The following is a 13,037-nucleotide window of genomic DNA, read 5'->3' on the forward strand; positions in this document are numbered from 1 at the left end:
CAAGATAGAGGAAGTGACAATTTGCTCGCCACAGTTCCCACCTTATGTTCAACTGCATATGGCCCATAATACCTTGAAGCTAGTTTCTCATTCGACCACGAAGATAGGGATTTATGGTGATAGGGACGTATTTTAAGATAAACTCAATCTCCCACTTTAAACTGGACATCCCTCCTCTTATAATCTGTTGTTCGTCTCATGTGTGACTGAGCTCTCTGTAGTTAACTTCGTAATTCATCTAACATTTGATCTATTTCCAGTAATTGTTGTTCTACCATAGATACCGACGTTGAGCCCTTTTCAAAGTTCAGTAACAGAGGAGGTTCATGCCCATATAATGCTTGACAAGGAATCAACTTGGAAGCTGCATGGTAGGGAGTGTTGTACCACAACTCTGCCCAAGGTAGCCAAACTGTCCATGACCTTGGCTAGGATGAAGCAAAATAGCATAGATATGTTTCCAAGGTGCAGTTCACCACTTCTGACTACCCATCTGATTGGAGGTAATAAGCTGTACTTCGACAGAGTTTCGTGCCTTGTAAACGAAATAATTCTTCCCAAAACTTGCTCATGAATATCGTGTCCCGATCAGATACAATGGAGCAAGGGATCCCATGGAGGCGAACAATCTCTTTCACAAAACCCCCAGCAATAGTAGCTGCTGAGAAAGGGTGTTTTAGCGCCACAAAATTTGCGTACTTGCTTAATCTGTCCACTACAACTAAAATAGAGTCCCAGTTTCTTGACTTAAGTAACCCTTCCACGAAATCCATGGTAATATCTTCCCATACTTGATTTGGAATGGCTAGGGGCTGCAATAAGCTAATTGGAGACAGGGCCATATATTTATTTTGTTGGCATGTCGAGCAATTCTTGACATAACGGTAGATATCCTTTTTCATCCCCACCCAATAGACATTAGAGGAAATCCTCTTATATGTTTTCAACATCCCGGAGTGGCCCCCTATGCTACTATCATCGCCTTCCTGTAGCATCAGAGGAATCATAGCAGGCCCCTTTGGCAAGAACAACTTTCCTTCGTATAATTAGTGCCCCTCAATCACTTCATAATTCGGCCAAGTGGAGGGATCCCTTCTCATCTTCGTGATTATTCCATGTAACTCCTCATCAACAGCTACCTCCCTTTCCAATTGCTCCAACTGAACAACACTAGGAACAGTCATAGCCATCGAGGCATGTTGGTGATTAATGCAAGAAAGAGCATCAGCTGCCTTATTTTCTAGGCCTGGTCTATATTGAATTTCAAATCGGTAACCCAAAAGTGCCATCAGCCACTTTTGATAATTTGGGTCTACCAATAATTTGGGTCTACCATTCTCTATTCCATCAAGAATTTTAGACTTTTTTGATCAGTTCGTATGATGAAATGGTGGCCCATCAGGTAGTGTCTCCATTTTTGCACCGCAAGCACAATGGCCATTAGCTCTCGCTCGTACACTGATTTCCCTCGACTTCTAGAATTAAGAGCATGACTAAAGAAAGCTATGGGTCATTTTTCTTGCATAAGGACGGCCACCAATCCATACCCTAAAGCATCCGTTTCGACGACAATTGACTTCTGAAAATTAGGTAGTGCTAGGACAGGAAATGAAGTCATTTTCTCCTTGAGCTACATAAATGCCTGTTCAGCAATTTCATCCCAATAGAAAGTATTCTTTTTAAGTCTCTCGGTTAGAAGCCATGCTATCTTCCCATAATCCTGCACAAACCATCTGTAGTATCCTTTAAGACCAAGGAATGCCTTTAGTTCACGAAAGGACCTCAGGTTTGGCCAATCCACCATTGCTTTAATTTTTTCACAGTCTGCTGCCACCCCATGCTGAGAAATAACATGTCCTAAATACTCGACTTTGCCTTGTCTGAAGATACACTTCTTCCCATTCGGTACAATTGATTCTCTGCCAGTACCCTCAAAACCCACCTCAAATGCCCCTTGTGCTCAATCATATTCTTGCTATATGATGTATATCATCAAAAAAAAAAAAAGACTAGTACTGACCGCCTTAATTGTTCCTTGAAAATTTCATTCATCAAGGCTTGGAAAGTGGCTGGAGCATTGGTTATACCAAAAGGCATAACCAAAAATTCATAATGCCCCTCGTTGGTCCTAAAGGCTGTCTTGGGAATGTCCTTAGGTGATACATGATTGGTGATATCCCACCTTCAAATCTAGCTTAGAGAATACTATGGCCCAGTGCAACTCATCTAGCAACTCCTCAATCACTAGAATAGGGAACTTGTCCGGAATTATCATATTATTCAATGCCCTATAGTCTACACGAAATCGCCAACCCCCATCTTTCTTCTTTACCAATAATTCTGGACTCGAGAATAGACTGGTGCTTGGTCTGATTATTCCAACTGCTAGCATTTCTCGAACCAACCTTTCAATCTCGTTTTTCTAGCTATACGGGTATCGATAGGGTCTAATGCAGACTGGAGTAGTGCCTGGTTGCAATATAATCGCATGATCCCTTTCTCGATTAGGGGGAAGTCCACACAGTTCTTGGAGGACTCTTTTATAATCCTCCAACACCTCTTCTAATTCTCCGGGTACCTCCAATCTAACTTTACATAGCTCGACAGAAATGTTACCCAATTCTAGTAATATTCCTTTTCCGTTTTCTCAAAATGCCTTAATCATTGATTTTAATCCTACCAAGGTTTTGCTTAGGCTGGGATCTCCCTGTAATGTCATTGTGGTTTTCCCTACCTGAAATCTCATAATCAACTCATTCCAGTCCACTATCATTTTGCCCAAGGTCGATAACCACTTCATTCCCAATATTACGTCCTAACTGTCGAGCTTTAATGGTAGGAAGTCTTCGATTATTTCCAAACTCTAAATGGAGAGGACTACTCCCTTGCATATGCCTACCCCTTGCATGGCGAAACCAGTACCCATGATAACTCCATAGCCTGAAGTTTCAGTTCTTTGTAACTCTAGTTTCTGAAACAATTTTGACGATATAAAATTGTGTGTAGCTCCACAATCCACCAATACCACCAACTCCTGCCCTCCTATGACCCCTTTTATCTTCATCGTGTGATGACGAGTTAATCCCATGATCGAATTGATAGAGAGTTCCATCGTCTCCCCCACTGGAATGGTCCGATCAGCTGGATCAACCTCTTGTAGACCGCCCTCTCTCTCGTCCCCTATTTCCGCCATTTCATCCTCATAAATAATCATCACTTGCAACTCTCTATTCTTACATCGATGGCCAATCGTGTATTTTTCATCGCATCTAAAACACTATCCCTTCTCCCTTTTTTCTTACAATTCGACCTCAGTAAGCCGTTTAAAAGCTGGAGTCGAAGCTTTTCCAGTGGCCAACGATCGTGACCCAGTAGATCCAGCCCTTTGCACACCGTTCACGAGAGAGTTTGGGGGCAACATTGTCGTCTAGTAGCTTCAAGAGATGTTCATATGGCCTGGAGATAGATTCTGGGTAATTGGATTTGAAGTAACACGTTGGGCCTGATTAAAATAACTTTGATGGGCCGAAACATAGGAAATCCTTCCTCCTTTTGGGCCACCTGCATCCCAATGACTTTGGATCAGGGAATTCTTATCATTGATACACTGGGCTGTTTCAATCAACTGTTCGAGCCCAATTGGCCGCAATACTCTAATCTCTGCCTTTACCTCTGATTTCAACCCGTTCACAAAATGAACCTCCAATATCGAATCAAAAATTTTGGTTAAAGGAGCGGCCAGTAGCTCAAATTGTTGGTGGTATTCCCTCACGGTACCCTCCTTCTAGAGGGCCAAAAATTTCTTCTCACCGGTTCCCCCCTGCGTGGAACGAAAGCGATCCATCAGAAATCCTTTTAATTCTTCCCAGTTATTCAACTTTTTCCTCCTCAGTTGCCATTGATACCATGATAACGCCTCCCCTTCAAAACAGATGGCTGCTGCTTCTAACTTCTCTAATTCCGAGATCTGGGTAAGGCTGAAGTACCCTCTACTTTGAAGACCCATCCCTCTGGGTTTCCCCTTTGAACACAGGTATTTCCAGCCGTTTTTTTCTGTATTCCAGTTGCCATTGACCCCCACAACCTTCCTTAATTTCGATTTCGCCTGTTGGTGAGATCGTTGAATTCATGGTCAACATCGAAGGGGACATTTCTTCTAGTGCCTTCTTCTTCCGATCCCTTTCCTGATCTTCCCAATGGTTCATAATAAATTGGAATTGCTCCATCATCAGTGCCATGTTTTTCTCTATGCTTTGTACCTTATGAAACTCAGATTTCATTGTATCCAATCCAACCTGCAATGCCTCCATTTGTTCTTCCATTCTTCTCTAGTAGTTGTCTACCTTTTCCTCTAATACCCCCACACGATCAGTCAACATCATCCCTAGGTGAATGCTTTGATACCACTTGATACACTCCTACACTGGTGGCTGATTTCTGCAGTTGACAACTCACAGCAAAACTAGACAAACATGAGTATATGTAAAGGAAGACTTATATTCACTAACGAAAGAACTATAGCACAATAAATTGTAAAAGAAACAGTAACAAAGTGTTCTTGCTATTAAAGGAATTCAACAGTAAAGAAATTGAAATAAATGAGTGGGTATTTGGACATTCGAGAGGTCCAATGCTCTCCTATGCATATCTTTTCTCTTCCCTCAGGCTCTATTTTATAGACCTGGCCCCAAACAACTTTGTTAATGACTTTAGAGCCTCCCACATGCTGGTTAAGTATCTCTGAGCTGTTTTCCTTTTCTGCCCTTATGGTTTCTTACATATGTTGTATGTTAACTGAATAGGCGACTTATCATAGGGACAACAAAAAATCTATGTATACACTTTATGTAATTCCTATATAAGTTGGAAATCGCAATTACAAAAGATTGTTGCATTATTTTCAATTAAAGCAAAATATATAGCTGCAACTGATGCTATTAAAGAGAGAATTTGGCTAAAAAGACTTTTAAATGAATTTGGCTTTACAAGTGATGTTGTCTTACATTCCGATAGCCAATTTACTATATATTTGAGTAGAAATCATGTTTTACATAATAAATCTAAACATGTTGATGTGAAATTTCATTTTATTAGAGATGTAATTTCTCAAGGTGTTGTTAAACTTGAAAAGATTTCTTCCCATTTTAATCCTACTGATGTGGGAAGTAAAGTGCTTCCTTTACACAAGTTTTTGGACTGCTCGAGTCAGTTGAATATTAACTCTTGCCGATTCGTTTATTAGGTATAAGAGCAAATGATGCTATGTCTAGAGGAATCACTATAAATGATGCTGGAATCATTGTACCAAGGTGGAGAATGTGGAGAATTTATTTGGCACAATAATGATTGGGCTAGACAACTACTGTTACTGGGCTTGTGGGCCGAGTTGTCCATTGATAATTCAAGCTGTGCATTTTCTTGGCAAAAACGTGTTGTTGAAAACATGATTTCGTTAATAAGAATGGATGCTTCAGATCTTGCCAAGTGTTTACTTCTACACCGTTGGATGAGAGGCTTCTAGTGGCTTCGATATTTAATCGACCCTAACGTTTCTGTGTGCAAGATTTTTTCATTCTCTCTGCCTCTTGAACTCTCTGTGGTCCTTCGTGTTCTCCCTTCTGCACTCCCAATATTAAAGCCGGATTTTAATGATAATATTTCCAGCCTTGTATAGATCTTGAGTGATTGTTTGTATAGGCTTTTGATTCTCCATTCTTGAGAGAATGTTGTAATGATTTCTAAGGCTTATTTTGCGAAATATTTTGTGATTTCTGCCAAGTGCGAAGAAGCCTGTACTGGACAAATTCTTGATTCCATTAATATGTTGATTCTTCCAATAGCTGAAGCTTCTGAACCTCTTGCCTTAGGACGAAAACCTCCGTGTTCATTTGTGTTTTTTATGTTTCTCTCATTTTCATGATTTATTATTTCGAATTTTTGTTGATTTATGTTGGCTGATTTTGTTAACTTATCGTAACATTTAGAGACTTATTTCCTACCAATGTCGTTTTGGTTCTCTTCCAATACTTTTCTTAACTGATTTTCATCTGCATGCTTTCTCATCCTATGCCTCGTAAAAAATCTTTAGGGTTGAAATAGAAAAATCCCTTGACAAAATGACCTCGTTACCTAATACAAGGAACACTAATAAACGTTAAAATAGTACGTTACCAGCAACAATATTCCTTGATAACAGAAAAGCCAACGAAATGGTTAGACATGAGCAGTGCCTTCGGTGAATTTTGGATCTTCACATCTGTACTTCACATCAGGTTCGATTCCAAAGCTTCTAGGATCTGCAAATACGTTTTCTAGAAGTTGGCTGCGAAGTTGGCTGCGAGCTGGGACGGGGCTTCTATTTGCAAGCTCAACAGCATCTTCAACTAGTTCATCAATCTTCTTCTCGATGGCTTCCAGTTCTGCTTCACTTGCCAATTTGTTTTCAGCCATGTATTTCTTCAATGCAGTGATGGGATCTCTCATAGCGTAGTGAGCCTTCTCAGCTGCCAAAGAAAACAAATAAGGACTAAATATAACTTAAGGACTAGACCACAGAAATAAATGCGAATGTTCCATGGTACAAGTTTACCACATCCAATGACTCTATTTGGCTATTAAATAGAAGCATGTAAGTATAGTAACTTTAATGTACATCATTTCAATTTTCCACAACTCATGATTTTCATACTACTCAAGACAAAAATACCCTTATCTCCGTTGGATGGATTGCAACCACTATCTAGGACCCTTGAATACTTGATCCATGGACAGGTGAACTATCATTAGAAAGCCATGTAATAACATGAAGATAAAATGTGGATAAGAAGTACAATTTCCCATCCTATCAATTAACACATTTAAAAGCATTGCACTCACTTACGATCTGCATTTCTTAACTAAGATCATAACAGTACTACGGTCTTACTTCAGCAAAAACTCTCCACACGTGTCAATCCAGGGAATTCTGCATGGAACTGTCTCCAACTAAACTTATCCATTAATGTTCTTCAAAGTCATTGAGATAATTCAGTGAAGAATGTAATGTTCTTGCATACTTTTGTATGTTATGCATGAATCAACTTAGATCGTTCTAGTCCAGATAAATGTGTATACAAAATCTATATGAAATGATTCTTATGTTTCTTTAATGTCACATCAAAAGCAATGATGATCCAGTCCATGAATCAATAACAATTATTATATAGTCGCATTTCATTCTAAAGAATTACAGAATAGTTCAAATACATGTATAGGAATGAGAGAGCGAAAATGAAATGGTCACCGCGGTCACGGAGCTCATCAGGATCAGCCAAAGAGTGTCCTCTAAACCTATCGGTCTCACATTCAACGAAAGTCGGACCTTCGCCTCTTCTAGCCCTGCCAATAGCCTCCTTTGCAACCTTCCTTACCTTCAACACATCCATACCATCAATATGAACCCCAGGCATCTCAAATGCTGGCCCTTTCTTCCAAATTTGTGGATCAGAAGTGGCCCTTAAATGGGACATTCCAATAGCCCACAAATTATTCTCGACAACAAACACAATGGGCAGCTTCCACAATGCAGCCATGTTCAAGCACTCAAAGAACTGGCCATTGTTACAAGTCCCATCTCCAAAAAATGCTAATGTCACCTCATCACAATCGTCCTCTAAAACCTCCCTCTTGTATTTGCTAGTGAAGGCAGCACCCGCAGCAACGGGAATACCTTCGCCAATGAAAGCAAAGCCACTGAGAACATGTGCATTGAGCCACCCTGGCCACTACAGCAACCAGTGGTCTTGCCAAATAGCTTGCTTATAACCTCGCATGCTGGGACCCCTTTGCTCAGTGAAAGGACATGGTCCCGGTAAGTGCTAACCACACAATCTTCCTTCTTCAAGAGTTTGATGAATCCAGTTGATACAGCTTCTTGACCATTGTACAAATGAACAAATCCAAACATTTTCCCCCTGTAATACATCTGGGCACACGTCCTCAAAAGCTCTCTCCCCAAATACATGTCCTCGTACAATTCCAGGCCCTCTTCTTTTGTAATCAACTGCATGCAGCATGCATACACTCTTACACATTACTTTATGCATCTAAGCGAATTTCAATGGACCCAAATAATTCAAAATTTATAAAAATGTATTGATACATATTTAGAAAAAATAGATTAAGACAATCAGAAATTACTGTACTTCCCATTTATAACATAGAAATACAGCTATAAATATTACATTAAAAGCAAAAGAAGTGGTAAATTGAATACCAGATCGGAAAGTAAGGAGTTAGGTTGGAGCTTCTTCTCCTTAACAACATCGGAGGAGACGGCAACGGATCGGCGATTGTTTAACAGAAAAAAGATTCATGTTAATACGAGGTGTAGATCCAAGAAAAGAAGAGGGGGTAATTATTTTAGAGCAAGCATCAGAGTTATCAACAGGTCTGGCAGATTTAATTAACAAAGGTAGGACGATCTGGGCTGTTGCTGAACAAGCCATTGTTCTTCAAGAAATGAAAAACAAGAAATCAAAGGTGGGTTCTTGGTCGCAGAAATTGAATTGAAAATTAAAGTTCAAATCAAGTTTCAGAGTGTATAAAAAAGAAGATTGTGAAGGAACGGGGAAAAGAAAGAAAAATAAAAAGGGAAGCGGAGGTTGAGAAAGCGAGAATGGAAGCGATATTGAGCGTGGAAATAACCGTCAAGAGCGTTGGGTTGCTTCGTCTAGAGTAGGGTAGCATCCGGGTGAGTTTCTCATGACAAGGAGCTACATTTGGACTCTCATTTACACATTTTTTCATATTTCTTTACATGACATCTGCATTTTTTATTTTAAATTCATTCATCACATCACCACACATATTACCTCCATCATCAAGTGATAAGGGAGGATGCACATATAACATTATTTGAAAAGGAGAGGCGAGTGAGCCACCAAACCATTAACGACATTGTACATTTACCAATTCACTTGTGATACTTATTTAACCCTCTACTATCGCCTTAAGCAAATGAACATATAGATAAATACGTCTTTATTGTATTCTACCGAGTCCCCAATAAGACAAACTTAAGATAATCGAAGGTTGCGAGCAGCTTTGAAAGCTTACTCTATTATTAGAAGTAGGATGATAGTCTATATGGTTGATCTTTTGTTAATGAATCGATAAGCGACAATTTAAAATGAGTTCGATGTGAAATTACCATACACCTCATAAAGGTCATGCCGATTGCTTGAAAGGTCATTAGTCGATTTAAAAGTATATGTACGCATCGCTGCAATTTAGGAATGATGAATTCTCACCGACCACAGAAATTACAAATAGCAGTTCCATCATTTGCCATACACATACTTTGCTCTTTTTCTTCTTTTCAAAATTAAACCTTCCTAGAAGATAGCATTTATAACTTCTTTTAGATTTGTTTAAGCTCACTTGCTAGATATGTATTCTTGGAATGTCCTCATTAATATTATATTAATGAATTCTTTTCTGATCTCCCTTGTTAGCTTTGGCCAAACCAAGGCACCCCCCCCCCCCACCCCCTCATCTTAGATGTCAGTGTTTGTGATTAGTGCTTCAAATTTTATATGGAAAGAAAATCCAATAAATAAGATATTTACTGTTCTATAGCAACCATAATATATCATTCTAATCCTCATATCAAATATTATTCCAAAGAGAAAATGAAATTAGAAAATAAAAAATAGAAATCGGAATATAGCCAAAGTCCCAAATGGTGCTTATAATTTGTAACAATATACATAGAAAACCACTAGGTACATAACTATCACTTCTAAACCACATTGCGATAAATGTTGAATATCCTTCTAATCGAACAGATTGAATCCCATGTCTTAATCTCTCACCTCCTTTGGCTCTCCTTGTTCACATGATCGACAAATTATATAAATCAGGCACTTCTTATTAAGAAATAGAAGAACAGAGACCAAAAAAAATGAATTGATAGGAAACTTAAACCAATACCTTCTTCTCCTCTGAAGGATGAGCTGCAGCAACAGAACCACCACCACCACCACTACTAGCGCCAGTAGGAGCAGCTACAGCGACTGTGGCACCATTGCCACCTGCACCAACGCTGGTGATCAGGTTTTCGATGTTTTCTTTTTTCCTTGAGCTTAGCGAACAAACTAGGCTGGTAGGACTCGATACTTATGTTTGTCGCTTTCAAAAGAATAGCAATCTTCTCTGTCTATTTGGTTACGAGGAATTTACATAAAAATGCCTGAATTAAGCTTTGTTATGAAAAAAAGACATGCACAAAGTTTCTTTAAAAACAATCTTATATTTCTCAAAATCCATAATAGTCTCATCTTCTTCCTCTTACAGACAGCCCCAAGCCCCTGGTGGTCCTGTCACCCCTCTTTTCCAATTATGTTGCCCACTCCTCTCCAAGCTACTTCCATCTTGTCTCCACAAGTATGATGGCCCCTTCCCTCCTTCCACCCCATTATGCCACATAGGTTCTCTCCACCCCTACATCCTATCCCTAATGTGATTCTTGTTGCGTTGATTTCACAATGTCATAGAAAATGAGGATTGATTTTGACCTGATCATGGTGGATTTGACTACTTCAAAGAAGAAGTTAGGGTTGTGATATCTAGGACATTTTACCCTTTAAAAAAAAAAAAAAACAAAACAAAACAAAACAAAACAAAAAGAATGATAGCACGACTATTTTAGAGCATGTTTGGCTAAAAGCTTATACTCAAAGTTAATTTTCACTATATCTTCGATTCCAAACTTTGGAAAACTTAATTGTCGAAATTACTTACCTTTCTTAAAAAATTCATCAAAGCTCAATTATGAATTTTCAAGTTTCTTGTCAAACTTGGGTGAAGAGTTTTACACTATACACTACATGTAGAGTGTGTATGATTGGCATGGAAATATGACCTAGCAAAGAAAATATTTCCTTGTTTTGAGGAAAACAAAAATCACTCCCCTATAGAAAATATTTTCCTTAAAAACAAGGAAAATTGGACATATTTTCAAAAGTTGGAAAATATTTTCAACGAAAAAATAGCAATCAAACATCCAAAAGTAAGAATTTGGGTGAAACGCTGATATTTTCCAAGAAAAATTAATGCAATCAAACACCCTCGTAGATTAAAATTTGAATAAGGTACAATGAGGCCATGTGGAACAACACCTAAAAACTACATCAAGTGGAATATCATAAGGCTTCCGCAAATATGGACATACTATCTCCACTACAAATGAAGGAAAGGAAAAAAATTTCTTGTAAGCATTAAGCTAGGAAGATACTGTCTCCCTTACTTATTTATTTATAACGAAGTTTTTAAGATTAGCCAAACATTCTCTTGCTATACTCATTCTAAAAGTCATTTTGAAAAATTTGCCTTCAATTTATTCGCAACACTTATCCAGGAAAAAATAATTTCTTTACAAGAAATTTGTTAAAATAAACTGTACATAGTAGAGGAGATAATAAAGAAAAATAGAAAATAATAATTCATACAGTGATTGGGATGCCATCGTCGTAGGAGCAAGCTAACTCTCTGGTCGATATCTTCTTCTTCGTATTAGGCGATTATGATACAGCTGTAACAAATATAAAATACAAAGTACTTAGTGCAATTTCTGTGGAAATAAAACCATGTTTGCCAAGAAAACAAAGTTATATAAAGTTGGGTGTTTTATTTATCTACTGTAAAAGCATAAAGAATTCACCTGAGGAGGAGATAGTGGTAGCGCTGGAGGAGGAGATTTGAAAGTGGAAGCTCGATGCTGTTTCTATTAGGGTTTTGGAAATTGGGGACTAGATATGGCAAAAAATTCAGCCCCTAGGGCTTACTGGGGGCAAGGGCAAGGGCAGGGGCAGGGCATCGAAACCACCGCGTGAAAGAAAAAATTGTTAGTTTAAGCATTTTGAATTGTAAAATTTTGAATTTATATTTTATTCTCTAATAATAACATATCTCAAAATTTTGAAATGTAATGAAAAGGGGCAGCAAAAGGGGTAAACTTTCACCCCACCCCAAACCCGATTAGGGCTATCAATGGAATAGATTTTTTGATTTGAATCTGATCCGAATCCAATAAAATTAATGGTAGATAGATTTAGAGTCTCAATCCGATAATTCAATTAAAATTCAAATTCAATAATTCGTTAACTAAATGGAGCAAATATGAATATAGATTGATTCAATCTGATAACAATCCGATCCGATATATTATAATAATATAATATATTTTATATATTATATCATAATCTAGTAAACATGATTTTTTCCATTTTGAAACTTATATTATGTTTTACACATAATTTTCAAATAATAAATAATATTAGATAATAATATAATATTATTAATTGAAATATTCGAAGAGATTTAATTTTTTTATTAATTAAAATAAGAAAAAATAACTACAGTAATTTGTTTTATCTAACATCAAAAACTAATAATAAATATATCCAAAAATAATTTATATTGTTTAAATTGATATTATTTGTGATTATAATCTTGTTGAGTCTATGATTTTTAATGAAAATAATAAAATAAACTAGTAATACTTAGATTTGACAATTGACTAATATTCCATATTGAAAGATCACTAAAATATTAGAAGAGAGGTATCATTTAAAAAGTTAGTATCCCACATTGGAAGATTACTAAAACATTCCAAGAGGACTCTCGTTTGAAAAGAAACTAAAGTAGCATCACTTGGATAAAAAATTGATTTGGATCTTCTAATATAATAGGTGAACCCATCAAAATAGTTAAAATATATTTTTCGGTTAATATATTTTTTGGGAAAAAAATCATATTATTAAAAAAAATGTTGAAAAATTATTTTTTTAAATTCGGATCTGATATCCTATAACATAGCAAATCGGATATGAATTTAACAATCAAATATCCATTGGATTATATGATCAGATCGGATAAGATAATTTTTTTAACGGATCGAATCGGATTTAGGTAGATCTGCTTACAGTCTTAAATCCGACCCACTACCATCTTTGTTGGGAGCGAAAGAAGGAAAAGCAAGGTCCATATAATAAAAT

At 37.4% G+C, this 13,037-nt stretch overlaps 1 long non-coding RNA gene and 1 pseudogene across 1 annotated transcript; both read right to left on the reverse strand.

Moving 5' to 3' along the window:
• Positions 1 to 6,088: 6,088 nt before the first annotated feature.
• On the reverse strand, positions 6,089 to 9,515 carry LOC111390534 (annotated as a pseudogene).
• A 162-nt stretch (positions 9,516 to 9,677) lies between these two features.
• LOC111390540 lies at positions 9,678 to 11,862 on the reverse strand. The gene is made up of 3 exons (XR_002701931.1): positions 11,702 to 11,862; positions 9,973 to 11,572; positions 9,678 to 9,868 (listed from the first exon to the last, which is right to left on the reverse strand). It is a non-coding gene; the product is annotated as an uncharacterized LOC111390540 (long non-coding RNA).
• Between the last annotated feature and the right edge of the window lie 1,175 nt (positions 11,863 to 13,037).

The sequence above is a fragment of the Olea europaea genome, chromosome 3 (genome assembly GCF_002742605.1).
Source record: "Olea europaea var. sylvestris chromosome 3, O_europaea_v1, whole genome shotgun sequence".
NCBI classification, from domain to species: domain Eukaryota; kingdom Viridiplantae; phylum Streptophyta; class Magnoliopsida; order Lamiales; family Oleaceae; genus Olea; species Olea europaea.